A 16,008-nucleotide genomic window follows, 5' to 3' on the forward strand; every position below is an offset into this window, starting at 1 on the left:
TTCTTTTTCTCTTTCTTTCTTTCTTTCTTTCTTTCTTTCTTTCTTTCTTTCTTTCTTTCTTTCTTTCTTTCTTTCTTTCTTTTTCTCTTTCCTTCTTTCTCTTTCTTTTTCTTCCTCTCTTTCTTTCTTTCTCTCTTTCTTTCCTTCTTTTTCTTTCCTTCTTTCTTTCTTTCCTTCTCTTTCTTTCTTTCTTTCTTTCTTTCTTTCTTTCTTTCTTTCTTTCTTTCTTTCTTCCTTCCTCCCTCCCTCCCTCCCTCCCTCCCTCCCTCCCTCCCTTCCTTCCTTCCTTCCTTTCTTTCTTTCTTCCTTCCTTCCTTTCTTTCTTTCTTTCTTTCTTTCTTTCTTTCTTTCTTTCTTTCTTTCTTTCTTTCTTTCCTTTCTTTCTCTTTCCTTCTTTCTCTTTCTTTTTCTTCCTCTCTTTCTTTCTCTCTCTCTCTCTTTCTTTCCTTCTTTTTCTTTCCTTCTTTCTTTCTTTCCTTCCTTTTCTTTCTTCCTTCCTTCCTTCCTTTCTTTCTTTCTTTCTTTCTTTCTTTCTTTTTCTTTCTTTCCTTCTTTCTTTCTTTCCTTCCCTTTCTTTCTTTCTTTCTTTCTTTCTTTCTTTCTTTCTTTCTTTCTTTCTTTCTTTCTTTCTTTCCTTTCTTTCTCTTTCCTTCTTTCTCTTTCTTTTTCTTCCTCTCTTTCTTTCTCTCTCTCTCTTTCTTTCCTTCTTTTTCTTTCCTTCTTTCTTTCTTTCCTTCCCTTTCTTTCTTTCTTTCTTTCTTTCTTTCTTTCTTTCTTTCTTTCTTTCTTTCTTTCTTTCTTTCTTTTCTTTCATTTTTGGCTGTGTTGGGTCTTTGTCACTGCCACATGCTTTCTCTAGTTGTGGTGAGCAGGGGCTACTCTTCATTGCAGTGTGCCAGTTTCTCATTGCACTGGCTTCTCTTGTGGAGCACGGGCTCTAGGCCTGTGGGCTTCAGTAGTTGTGGCATGTGGGCTCAGTAGTGTGGCTCATGGGCTCTAGACCACAGGCTCAGTAGTTGTGGCACACAGGCTTAGTTTCTCTGTGGCACGTGGGATCTTCCTGGTCCAGGGATCAAACCCATGTCCCCTGCATTAGCAGGTGGATTCTTAACCACTGTGCCACCAGGGAAGCCCAAAGCTATTTTGGTAATCAGCTCACAAAATATGCAAGTCAAACCACCATGCGATATGCTTGAAACTTATAGTGATGTATGTCAATTATTCCTCAATAAAATTGGGACAATATGCATAATTTTGGAACCTTAGAAGCTACCACTCTTATCTCATTTTGGTCTTGCAACCATACTCTCAAATCACCTGTGGGGCCATGTTTCCACAGTCACACCTCTTTCTTTAGCACCTTTACTTTGTTCCTTTGGCCTAGGAAACATGTGCCTATTTGTTTCACTTTCTCTAAATCAACATATACAAAGTGACAAAAGGGAAAAAACCCAAGGTTGTTCTCTTCCTTTTTGCTTTTCCCCAGAATTCAGGGGTAATGAATTTTAAGTTCTCAATGAAAAGAGTGATTTTGAACAAAAGATTCACTGTAGACCTTGGAAATTAATGTTAAAAATGTTGAAAACATAAAGAATTAAGCTGGTGATGAGATAATTTGAATATTATTTTTGAAGTCAACTGAAAATGAAATCTAATATCCTTATCCATTAATTTAGCTACTGGAATATAATAGAGTTAGGTCAGATTCTCAGACAAATTCTGAACTAAATTTTTGTCAAAACCAAATAATTTTACAAGTTATTTTGAAAAAAATTGACACCATTATAGTATTTATGATTAAAAAGATGAGTATAATATCTTCACCTGAAATTATGCAGTCAATATAAATAATTCATTCATAAATGTTATAAAATATATTTTTTTCAATTTTTAAAGTTTTAAAAATTAAGGTGATCTTACAATTGGTAATATCTTACAAACACTTCACATCAATTGTAATACAATTATTACCTCCACTGTAAAAACTTAAAGCTGCTCATTTGTCATAATTTAAGCTGATAATAGGTGCAATGTCATATTATACATCTTGAGTTTGAGTACCTTTTCAATTTCTCTTTTTAAAAAAGTTCACACTGATTCATATTGAAATGAAAATTCTATGCAAAAAGGCATGGAAAGACAGCAGTGAGGTGTACACTTCATGACCAGATGGTCATGAAGCAAGTAACTATTGTTGGGAGTGATCATTATCAATGAAACTTGTAGATTTGTCAGCAATTCAGAAGAAAACCTTAGAGTTTTCAATCTAAGACCCAATTTTAAACAATACTGTATCATCAATACTGTCAATGTAGTTTCTTCATTGCTAAATTAAGAAGCTACAGTTGAAATTGCTACATTTTGCCCAATGTTCCTCTCTAGTGGTGGGTTTACAATATTACAATATTTCTTGGTTTCAAATATACCTTTGAGTAAATATCAGGCTGTTTCTCCATTTCTTAAGAGGTTCTTCTCTTCCTTTTTCCAAAATCTCTGTCTGAAGGAAGTTCAATTTTCTTCATGCAACTGTGTGAGTCCTCACTAGAGCCTCTGAGATCTTCCTCCTAATTGGGCACTGGTTGAGATAATTAAGATTTTATGGGACAATTAAAGGATTATGTAAGATAAAATACTTTATCTACATTATAATTATAATATGGTTCAGTGTAAATTGTCTTTGTTATAGTGGAACATAACAGAGGTAGCCAGACAGGCAATAACTTACCTTGCCATTGTCATTTGAGAAACTGGTAGAAAGATACCTTGGAAACAAATTAGCTTAAGCAACCTAGAGAAAAAAATAGAGAAAATTTCTAAGTTGTTTTCAATTTTTTCTTGAACTAAAATTAGCAGGTGCCCTTTCCTATGAGCCTTTTGAATCTTGCAAACTGCTGTGTGTATACATTGATGAAGATGTTACACAGAGACTTCTATTGACCTTTCTATGGTTTTAAACATTTTGGTTTAAAAGGATATTCTTGGTGCTGTTTTAGCAAGAGGAATGCAAACTTCTTTGAGGGCACTAAAGATGCGCAATTTCTGAAGCTGTGATTCATGGCCTCTCATTCAGCTTGTAAAATGCTAGTTAATGACTTCAAGATAATTTTTGATAAAATTATGTGATATGGATTCATGGTCATTTAGTTTTAACCCAAAATTAAAGCTAACTAGCTTTCAGCTGAACTTTATTCAGATCACTGTGCTGATTTTAATAGCAAGTTGGCAGACTCGGCAGGGGAAAATGTGCAAATGTATTTCAAGGCATTCTTCTAAAAATCAGTATATACAATGTTCATGACGCTAGGTTTCAATTGGACAAATCAAGTTCTGTATGTACATGGCTTTGTGATTCTTTGGTTATCCTCCAGGAGAACATAATACTATCTATTTTTTTAACATTTATATAAGATATAAAGAAATGTTCATATTAATTTAAAATTCCATTACTTAAGTTACTTCTGTAATCCCTGGAGAATTTTTTAATTAATTAATTAATTAATTAATTGGCTCTTCATTGCTGCACTTGGGCTTTCTCTAGCTGTGGTGAGTGGGGGCTACTCTTTGTTGTGGTGCTGGGGCTTCTCATTGAGGTGGTTTCTCTTGTTGCAGAGCACAGGCTCTAGGCATGTGGACTTTAGTAGTTGTGGCACATGGGCTCAGTAGTTGTGGCTCGTGGGCTCTAGAGCACAGGCTCAGTTGTTGTGGCTCACAGGTCTTGCTCTGTGGCCTGTGGGATCTTCCTGGACCAGGGCTCAAACCCATGTCACAACCATTGCACCACCACATGAATATTCTGACCTTGGCATCAGAAAATCTTGTTTGCAAACACAGTTCTGCTACTAGCTCTGCCATTAACGTTCTTAACTTAAGAAAGTCACATATAACTGCAATGTCATAAATCTGTTATTTTATTTATCTCAATTTGTTATTGTATTGAATAATCAATTTTTGAATGAATAATGCAAGTTCATTGCACAAAAGTCAAAATACAGATATTTACAAATTAAAATATCAGACTGCTTTCAGTCTGTTGAACAGTCAGTTGTTTTCTCAAGAGACAGCTATGGTTAGGAGTTTCTTGTGTATTCCTATAGATACTTTTTATAGGAATAGAGCATATGTATAGAAGTGAATATTATCCATTGAAAAAATACAAAGATGATGTTTTATCAAAACACTGTTTACATTTTTATTTTATTTATTTATTTTTACTTAAGCCTTCTTGGCAATTCTGAGCATTTACATTAACCACAACCCCAAACCTGCAACTGACCTTATTTCATTATATGGAGTTACTGTAATTTCTTTAAAACAGCTCCTTATTAGTGAATATTTAGGTTATTTCTAATCTTGTTCTATTTAAAGCATTGTTCCAGTGAATCACCTTATGTATTTTGGCACTAATATCATATTTGGAGCATGAATTCCTGAAATTGAAACTTGAGTGAAAGCACATTTAATAATTTTGTAGTTATGGCTAATATTCCTTCAAGGAATTTGCACCAATTTTTATTCCCATCAACAGTATTTAAAAGTGGTAGTCCTCTCTGCCTCATTAAAACACAGTGGTATCAAATTATTTAATTGGATATATAGAAATGTTATGACCATTATGTACATTTACCTTATACAAATAAGTTTGATACATTTTTCTGTGTTTAAAGGCTATTTGAATTTCTCTTTCTATTGTAATAATTGTTCATATTATGTTACTGGTTTTTTCTTTTTCATTTATTATGAGACTTTTATATAAGGCAGAAATTGATCTTTGTAACATATTTTGAAAATGTTTTCCTTGGTTTTCACTTGTCTTTTGATTTTGCTTCTGGTGATTTTTTAAATTCAGATTTTAAATGTAATCACAGCTATCTATCCTTAATTTATTGTGTTTAGATAGTATGTCCAAAGTTTAATCCCATCTCCATTCTAGGATTTATTCTTAACATATTCTTTTAAGACATTTTTATTAATTTGATTTTTACCTTTAAGTCTTGGTTCTATCTAAGAATTCATGTTGGTGTAGAAAGAAGATAGGAAACCTATTTTCTTTTTGTTTTTCTATATGATTACCCAACTATCACAAATTATTTATTAAGATATCTAGGGTCTCTTTCAGATGCATAGTGTTACTTTCTATTTGACAGAAATTGATGAGAAGATTTAATTGAGTGATACTCTGGTAAAGATATCCTGAAGGTAGTCAGATTTGCCAAAGATTTTGTTTAGGACAAATTCATTTTGTCACAGTGTACAGGTTCCAAAATAATTGCAAATGCAGACTGTTTACAAAGCAAAGGATATATTGTTTACTTGTCATAGCTCTTGCTGCAAGCAATCATACCCGGTTTAACTAATTTAAGCAGAAAACTCTAGCCATGAGAAAGGCTGTAAATGAAATTTCTGTCTTCCTCATTAGAAAACTACCAAAATGTGAGCAGAGGGTCCAAAAAATGTCCATTTTGTATCCGTTTGCTAACTTGTGCTCCTCTCCACACGTCTGTGAAATAGGTACCAGTTATAGTATTGTCTGCATGTCACAGATGAAGACTGAGAGCCCAGAAAGGAAGTGTGAAATTTACATTTGTGTCATCTACTATACTTGATATTCCATGTTTTTTCATTTAATCCTCACTAATCAGTAAGCTAATTATCCTTATGTTATAGATAATGTAACTGGATCTTAAAAGTGGTTATGCGAACTGCTTATGGTCACAATACAAGTAATTTATGGAATGAAGATTAAAATCTATGTCACCTGACTCTATAGCCAGCATTCTTTCCAATACACTAGGTTGCCTTTGTAAAAGGACAAGATCATAAGCCAGAGATGTAAACTATCCCAATGTCACCTCATATCTAAAAAGTTGTGTTCAGATTCCAAAATACATATGCAAAAGTACTTGTGCATGTTAGATAACCAATGGGAAATTAAATTCTTGTGTATTTAATATTATCACTATTTATAGAATATCAAATTATTGCAGTATTAAAACAATATTATCTTGACTTTTAAATTCTAGTACAAAGAGACCGCTCTTTATGACAACAATTTGGGAATGGCTATATTGAATCACACACTGAACTTCCATATATTTGGCACTGTGAAACAAAATATGTGAGGATTGACTGCACTGTAAGTTTTCTTACTTGAGGGTTTTAAGGTATAGTACAGCCTTAGCATAACTTAGAATATTTCAGCATGTAGGGGAAAAGTTCTAGGTTAGAGAAATTATTTCTAAACTCTACACCAGAATATTTTGATGTGCCTCCTAGATTGACAAGCACTTTTTAAAAAAGTTTTCTAAAATGCTTGCTTAGCTTACTCTGGGAAAATTCAGTTTGTAAAAAGTGCCAACTCAGATCCTGTCTATGGAAAAAGTATCTTCTCTCCTTCAAAAGGCTGTTTTATCTTCCTCCTGTCCAAAGAATCTGAATTCTTAAGATGATGTTTTGTATGTACAGCTACCTTTGAAATTATGAAATTCAATGTGCTGTCTTCTGGCATTTTTATAAACATGATAATTATTGTGGCTTCCATATTTACTCATGTTTATTCTGTTTCTTTTACTAATGGATATAGCAGATGCCCACATTCCCCAAGTGTAACCCAAACACTCATTATGTTTATGGGCATGTCCAAGGCATGATTCTTGAAAGTCCTCATCAAATAGTCCAGTAGCCACTCTTATGCCTCTGTCACTTCTTTCCTTTTCTTCTTGGTCCCCCTCTTCTAAGGAGGGGTGTTTTTGCTAGAGCAGCTCCATGGTCTTGTACTCTGCAGTGCTTTAGCTTTTGTTAGGTTCTGCTATACTGTAGTGCCAATAGGGTAGACTGCAGCTCCTCCTGGAGCCTGCTCTTAGTATCTTCTGGCTCTGATGCCATTAGTGGCTCATGCAGACACCTTGGTGTGGGTTGAAACCTGTGATATAAAAACCTATTCAATGTCTGGTGACAAAGTTTGGGAAGTGACACTCTTATTTGTCACACTGTGAAATAGGACTACCATAACATTACCACTTTGGACCCAGATTTCTTAGATCTTTGTTTAAGATCCTAATACCAGAGACCTTGTATTGTTCTTGCCTGACCCAACATATCTACTGAATCAGAATCTGCACTTTAACAAGACCCTCAGGTGATTTATATTTATGTAAAGGTCTCAGAAGCTCTGCCTTAGGTTTGGTTACAAAGATCTTTTTTTTTTTTTAATGTTTAGCCATTACTTTCACCTTTTATTTATTGAATTGATTTCCAGTGTTGTGTCAATCTCTGTTGTATAGCAAAGTGACTCAGTTATACGTGTATATACATTCTTTTTTTGTATTTTTTTCTGCTATGGTTTATCACAGGATATTGCCTGTAGTTCCCTGTGCTATACATTAGGTCCTTGTTGTTTATCCATTCTAAATATAATAGTTTGCATCTACCAACCCCAAACTCCCAATCCATCCCTTCCCCACACCCACTTCCCCTTGGCAACCACCAGTCTGTTCTCTATGTTTGTGAGTCTGTTTCTGTTTTGTAGATAGGGCCATTTGTACCATATTTTAGATTCCACACATAAGTGATATCATATGGTATTTGTCTTTCTCTTTCTGACTTATTTCACTTAGTATGATCATCTCTAGTTGCATCCATGTTGCTGAAAATGGCATTATTGCATTCTTTTTATGGCTGAGTAGTATTCCACTGAATATATGTACTACATCTAAAGAAGGTCTTTTAATTGTGACTGTGACTTATCTCTCTTACCCTATAAATCACAATGAAACAAGTAAAGAATACATTTCTCGTTTCAGACTTCCTATGCATTCTTAGGATGGACTTCTCCATAGTAAGTCAATCTCATTACAGAGTCAAGCTTACTTTTTTCTAAACCACTTTTCCCTAGAACCTATTAGATCCTGATGCAAACAGATTTATGCTAAGCTGCTCCTCCAGCTTCATAAACACACTTGAACCTGACTATAACTTAGTGTAGCACTCTGATCCAAAAGGGAACATCTTACTCTATCTGTATCATGTGCCATTTTCCTCAAGGGTCTTTCAAAAGGGGACACAACGTCAGCAGAATGAATCCATTATTATGAGAGGACTTCTTTGCTGCCTCTTAATTACATTGTCTTGTACAAAAGCTTTATCAGCTATGTAGAAAAATTTGACAAAAGCAGGCAAGAGAGAAATTAAATGGTAGATAAGAGTATTTTGAAAATCTGTACCCCAGAACATTCTCATGTGCTTCCTGGATTGAGAGTTGCTTAAGTTTTCTAAATAGCTTGCTTGGCTTGCTTTAGGTAAATATAGTTCAGAAGCTTAAAATGTTCTTACAAAGAGGAAGCTTTATTAATGCCAGTTAATTTGTTAACATCTCTTATTAAAGTATGAATATACATCAGTCTGCTTACATGTGATATTTAAAGAAGATTTTCTTAATATTTTCCATTGTCTGCAATTCATTTTATAAAGTTTTGTACATTAGCGGCTTTAAACATTTGGATAAAAATTTTTTAAAGCAAGTAATAAATATTTCTTTATTAAATCATTAAATGACAAGGTCTAATGGTGAGTCTAATACTACTGTAATGTTATGAAATTAAAATTTTTATTTTTTAGAGACATTTTAATTTACAGAAAAATTGAGCAGAAAGTATGGAATGGATTTTATTTTTAATTGGTGCTATAATTTTCTTACCTTCTAGATCCTACTTCTTATTCAACATTACATTTTTCTAGAATAAGACACAAGTATGCAGCATTAAACTAAAAAAATTGTTCTGTTTCACCTTACATCTGTACTTGTGGTCAGCATTTCATCATCCTCATCATCTGAATCATCAGACTGTCTTCATTCTTTAGCTTTTTCTTCAGAAGTCTGATGGAAACTCTCAGCTTGGCCTTTTCCATCTTTTACTCTATAAAAGAATAGGCTAGTAAGGCACTTTATTTGTATACCCTACTATCACTCAAAGTAAATATCTTTTCTAAGAGGTAATATTTTAAAAAGAAGGATCTAATTACAATTTTTAAAAAGCTAACCTTGGGGAATAGAAATTTTATTTTAATATTATTTCAGACTTGTAAATGCACACCAAGGAACTGATCAAACAAATGACATAACTACAGCTGTTTGAATTGAACTACAGCTGTTTGAACTACTGCTACTACACCATCAGCACACTGAGTTTCTTCCTTCTGAAGTCTCCATGTAACCAACTAGTCAAATAGACTAAGTGAGCAGAAACCAAAGAACTGGTTATAAAGCTTCCTTTGAAGAAGAAACTCATGAGCTTTTCTGATTTTCAAAAGTAGAAAATAAAGGATTCAAGGAGGCACTATAGAGAGAGGCCATCAACTGACATATTCTTTTCTCCACTTAATGGTTTCATTATTAGAAATTATTTTCTATTTCTGTCTTGTGATGCTGGATATACACTTGGCTTCAAATTATCAACTGCATGTGTAGAATTAATTTGTTTTAAATAGGCCTCACTGAGTTGACAGGCCACTAATTGAAATGAATTAATTCTGGACACAGAATCTCATACCCGGAGGGTATGATGGAGGGTCAAGGTGTTAAGCTGAATGATAAAGAATCCCATCTTAGTTTCACTCCAAAAGCCTAGCTGCTGCTAGTGCTGGGCCCTGCAACTGAAATAGAGAGATGATAACATATTCCTAAGTGATACACTGGTCAATAAGTGGAAGAACACCTTGACAGAAAATGAAGACATATGACTGAAATAGAAGGAGTAGTCTAGAAGTTCCCCAAACATAATTCTTATAGTCACATGGACATATTTGAGGCAAATTTGAAGAAAATTAATAAAATGTATTGTGAAGATATTGACTTTATAGAATTTCAAAACAAGCTAGGGAGAAAGCTAACATGGGTAAAAATAAAATGAAACCTTAGAATTAAGAAATAATGAGAGGTAGGGACTTTCTAGGTGGTGCAGTGGTTAAGAATCCACCTGCCAATGCAGGGGACATGGGTTCGATCCCTGTTCCAAGAAGATTCCACATGCCTTGGAGCAACAAAGTCCATGCACCACAACTATTGAGCCCACATGCCACAACTACTGAAGCCCATGCACCTAGAGCCTGTGCTCCACAACAAGAGAAGCCACCACAATGAGGAGCCTGTGCACCACAATGAGGAGAACCCTTGCTTGCTGCAACTAGAGAAAGCCCATATGCAGCAGTAAAGACCCAATGCAGCCAATAAATTAAAAAAAAACAAACAAAAAGAAGTAAATTCTTTTCTAACTACTGGGTTAACCTCTTCCACAACATTAATCTCTTCAGTAATATCTCCAAAATATTGTTGCACACTTACTCTTTAATCACAACCAATGGCAGGGAATTCACCAATTTCTAAGTTTTTAGGGCCATATATTCCATTTGGACCATTCTAACACTTAGAAACTTCTTTCTTTTGAATCAATCTCCATAATTTCTGTTTATTGGCCGTAGTTGTGACTCTCTTTAGTTCATAGGATCTGTCTCCAAGATATTTATCAAATAGTTTCTTAAAATAGGATGATACGTATTAGGCCTCTGCTTTTCCTGCTTCCCTGGAGTCCTCCTTTCAGTGGAATCTTCCTCACATGACATCTTTCTGAGAGCTCTTACAATCAGGATATTCCTCTCTCTGTTGAAAACCCATTCCTCAATGCTCATTTAAAGTGAGTTTTCTCAGGATACAAAATTAATGCACAGAAATCTCTTGCATTCCTATACACTAACAATGGAAGAGCAGAAAGAGAAGTTAAGGAAACTCTCCCATTCACCATTGCAACAAAAAGAATAAAATACCTAGGAATAAACCTGCCTAAGCAGGCAAAAGTTCTATATGCAGAAAACCTTAAGACATTGATGAAAGAAATCAAAGATGACACAAACAGATGGAGGGACATATCATGTTCCTGGATTGGAAGAATCAACATCGTGAAAATGACTGTACTACCCAAAGCAATTTACAGATTCAATGCAATCCCCATCAAATTACCAATGGCATTTTTCACAGAACTAGAACAAGAAATCTTACGATTTGTATGGAAACGCAAAAGACCCCGAATAGCCAAAGCAATCTTGAGAAGGAAAAATGGAGTTGGTGGAATCAGGCTTCCTGACTTCCAACTATACTACAAGGCCATAGTGATCAAGACAGTATGGTACTGGCACAAAAATAGAAAGGAAGATCAATGGAATAGAATAGAAAACTCAGAAGTAAGCCCAAACACATATGGGCACCTTATCTTTGACAAAGGAGGCAAGAATATACAGTGGAAAAAAGACAGCCTCTTCAATAAGTGGTGCTGGGAAAATTGGACAGCAACATGTAAAAGAATGAAATTAGAACACTTCCTAACACCATACACAAAAATAAACTCCAAATGGATTAAAGACCTACATGTAAGGCCAGACACTATAAAACTCCTAGAGGAAAACATAGGCAGAACACTCTATGACATCCATCAAAGCAAGATCCTTTTGGACCCACCTCCTAGAATCATGGAAATAAAATCAAGAATAAACAAATGGGACCTCATGAAACTTAAAAGCTTTTGCACAGCGAAAGAAACCATAAACAAGACTAAAAGGCAACCCTCAGAATGGGAAAAAATAATTGCCTATGAAACAACGGACAAAGGATTAACCTCCAAAATATACAAGCAGCTCCTGCAGCTTAATACCAAAAAAGCAAATAAGCCAATGCACAAATGGGCAGAAGACCTAAATAGACATTTCTCCAAAGAAGACATACAGATGGCCAACAAACACATGAAAAGATGCTCAACATCACTCATCATCAGAGAAATGCAAGTCAAAGCCACAATGAGGTATCACCTTACACCAATCAGAATGGCCATCATCACAAAATCTGGAAACAACAAATGTTGGAGAGGGTGTGGAGAAAAGGGAACTCTCCTGCACTGTTGGTGGGAATGTAAGTTGGTACAGCCACTATGGAAAACAATTTGGAGGTTCCTTAAAAAACTACACATAGAACTACCATATGATCCAGTCATCCCACTCCTGGGCATATACCCAAAGAAAACCATAATCCCAAAAGAAACATGTACCATAATGTTTATTGCAGCGCTCTTTACAATAGCCAGGACATGGAAGCAACCTAAATGCCCATCAACAGATGAATGGATAAAGAAGATGTGGTATATATATCCAATGGAATATTCCTCAGCTATAAAAATGGATGAGATGGAGCTATATGTAAGCAGGTGGATAGACCTAGAGTCTGTCATACAGAGTGAAGTAAGTCAGAAAGAGAAAGACAAATATTGTATGCTAACTCACATATACGGAATCTAAAAATGGTACTGATGAACTCAGTGACAAGACAAGAAAAAGGACGCAGATGCAGAGAATGGACTGGAGAACTCGAGGTTTGGGAGGGGGCGGGGGGTGAAGGGGAAGCTGAGATGAAGTGAGAGAGTAGCACAGACATATATATACTACCAACTGTAAAATAGATAGCCAGGGGGAAGTTGTTGTATAACAAAGAGAGTTCAACTTGAGGATGGAAGATGCCTTAGAGGACTGGGACGAGGAGGGTGGGGAGGACTCGAGGGAGAGTGGGGGGGGAGTTGAGGGAGGGAGGGAATTCAAGGACATGTGTATAAAAGCAGATGATTGAACTTGGTGTACCCCCAAAACATAATAATAAATAAAAAAAAAATAAAATGAAGTGAGTTTTCTGAGGACAGTAACACTGATGCCAAAAATAATGGTTTCTTGTTCTCTTCAGTTTACTACTTCTCAATCAAAGGTTAAATTCTGTGGTTTATCAGCTTTATCCATGTACTTAATTTTATTAATATTTTTCTCAATCAAACTTTGGTCAGTTTCCCCTACATCATACTTTTGTTCTGCTTCAAAAATCTTAAATGTGAGACAGTTCCTTTAGTTCCTATTAAATAAGTATATTGTTTTTATTCAGATACACTGTTGTTACAGAATCCACTTGTTTAACCAGTATTAAATTTTCTTAAAAATAGGAAGATTCATGTGACTATATAATGTGGATAACACAATTAGGGAGAAGGCACAATAGGCTCAAGTTTGTGGGACAAGTTTATTGAAATATGAGTAGGAGTTTGTTTTGTGGGAAAGGAGATTAGAGCACATGCTGGAGAAAGTACAAAATAGGAAAAGAGAATGAGTAAAATGAAAAAGACCTCAGGAGAAATGAGAATTATTAGATAAAATAATGAGGGAAATAAATTCTAATGTTACTACTAACTCAAGATTAAAAAAAAATACTTATGGAGATAAGGGAAGGCATTTATTTCTGGAATGGAGATCACTCTGGATTTGCTATACAGTCCAAGACTCAGTAGTTCTAAAATTAGAAGGGAAAATATACCTATCACTGTGGTCCTTCTGCTCTGCACATAAGGACAGGAGAAGCTTAAGAAGACAGAAGCATAACTACTGATTTCATTGATATCTACACAGGAACAAATCATGTAATATTATTTTTCTTTATTAACTTACTTGGGTTGGCCAGTACTCTTGTCCTCATACAGGCTCAGCCTGGAAAATGGTGGGGACCCAGTCAGTCACAGTTCATCAAGTAACATGCAAACAATAGTCCTTTCTTCTGGTTCCTACCTGTAAAGTACACCAACTGGTTCGTAAGAACAGGCCATGATCAGCATGTGTTTAAATGCATTCACATCTTTACCTATATCCAAATAGCAATGTTAAATCTGGTTAATTTAAAATATTTTTTAATTGACAAATTAATTTCAGCTGGAAATTGCATTTGAGAGCTGATAATATTGATCAGCCATTGACAAGTGATGTTAGTTAAACCCATATTGTTGCTTCTCTGAGCAAGGATTAAACCAGTAAGGGTAAGGACAGAAAACAAGCAAACAAATAAACAAAAAGCATGTGTACATTTGTGTGTGTGTGAGTATTCATTTACAGGAATCCCTGAGATAAGAACACAAATCATAGTCTACCCAGGCTTCCATCCTGCAGTCTAAGTTCTGACATTAATATTATCAACCTATAAATTCACAGTTTTTCCAGAAAAGACTGTTAATAGTTTAACAAAAAACAAACCGTTGTGCATAGGAAAATGCTGACTTTTTGGGAAGTGCTCCAGGAGTTAACTCAGGACTAAACTAAAGTCAAGATGGAAAGCTCAGCACACAATTGTGTTGTTAAAATGTCTGTAAACCAACCTGCTTCATCCACTAATCATCCTTTGCCTGAGGTTAAGGACTCTGAATCTGATTAGCACATGTGCCAGAGGAAATGTGTTTCTCTATTCATAAGAGGATTTCTCTATTCCTCATCCAGTAGGCTTTCAAGCTCTGTTGAATTTGGGATTTGAATGTAGAAACTGAGAGGAAAACAACCCTGAAAAATGTTAGGAGTTCCCTGCATAGTCTTGAATGATAAAAGCCATTGCCAAGCAAGGAACTTTTAGAAGTCATAGGACAGTTGTAATCACCCCATGTGATTTGCTGTGGGTTACTAAAAAGTCATTTTTGGATTGCCACACACCAGGCTGGTCTTTCTGTTGATGCTTCCCTAACATTCTCTAGAAGGAATCTTACCCATTAGTAAAGGATTTCACCTCTCTCCAAATCCAAAAGAATGCACAAAAGATAGGACACATCAATTTATTTTAAACAAGATTTACTTAGGTATCCCTGCCATTAATAAACTGTAGAGTTTTGATTAGACAGGCAAAATGTTTGTTTAAAAATGACCTATAATACACACTTTTTTTTATTACATAGAGAGATGGCAAATCTGTGTTTTGTTGTTTGTTTGCTTTATTTTTTACATGAACTAGAGTGCCTGCTAGTATTCTGATCAAATGCCCTTTGTTCCTTCAAGATTTTACTTTAAGGGTATTGAGAAACCCAATGAGACAAACCCATGGCTACCAACATCATGGGAGGATAATCTCAAGGCCATAGAATCTGAAAATAGAACTGATGGATGATGAGACAGAAGAGGAAGGAGGTGTGTGGAATTGATACATCAACACCACACAATATAGATGTCATCTTAAATTTATTTATAACCCCATATTTTTTCCTGGGGTTCCTCCCCCCTAAAATAACCCTACTCTCTTTAATTCTACAAGAGGCTTTTACTGTACTCCTTCAATAAATTCATAGTTTTGTAGTTATTGGAAAATTCATTGTAAGTTAACTTTTGATTGTGTTGAGAGATGATTATCTAGAAATTAAACTTGGGAATCATATTTGAGAAGCCTGAAGAAGAACTGGACAGATACAGTAAAAGGAAGAGAACCTAAACCACTCTACACTTATATCACAGTTTTCCTGATGACCAGTTTTGATATCCTCAATTAAAACTAGAGCACAAGCTATTTTTTATTAGCAGTACGATAATTTTAAATCCCTCTTCTGGATACCATCCCTCTGCTTGAGACGATTTTGGAACACCTGACATAGGAAATGTGCACTGTATCTACCCTTCTTAAGAAAAGTTTCTTGTTCCTAGGTCAACATGTTTTGTACCACATAACTCCACTCTCCTGTCAGGCACAGGTTAGGGTCTGGAGTGATGGTTCATGCTGCAAACTCTGCCAGACTTGTGTTACCTACAGGGAGCTGACAACCCAGACTAGTCTGATCTGCCTCAGGGACTTGTCAAAACCAAAAATAAAAAGCAATTCTAGGACTTAGAAATCAGCAAATGTCTGCTTCTGAGGACATGATTAGTAATAGAGTTGCTGTTAAAACTTGACAGCTTGTGTCCTTAATAAAGCCATTGATATACCTGAATTAGTTGCTTCTTTCTCCTTCTCCTTCTCTTTCTCTTCCTCTTTCTCCTCCTACTCCTTCTTCTTCTCTGTCTTCCTCTTCCCCTTCCCCTTCTCCCTCTTCCTCTTGCTCTCCCCCTCCTCTTCCCCCTCTCTTCTTCTTCTTCTTTCAATTTCCCTTGTTTTTTAAAAATAATTTTTATTAAAAAATTGAGCGTAGTTGATTTACA

This window comes from Hippopotamus amphibius, chromosome 11 (assembly GCF_030028045.1).
Source record: "Hippopotamus amphibius kiboko isolate mHipAmp2 chromosome 11, mHipAmp2.hap2, whole genome shotgun sequence".
NCBI classification, from domain to species: Eukaryota; Metazoa; Chordata; class Mammalia; order Artiodactyla; family Hippopotamidae; genus Hippopotamus; species Hippopotamus amphibius.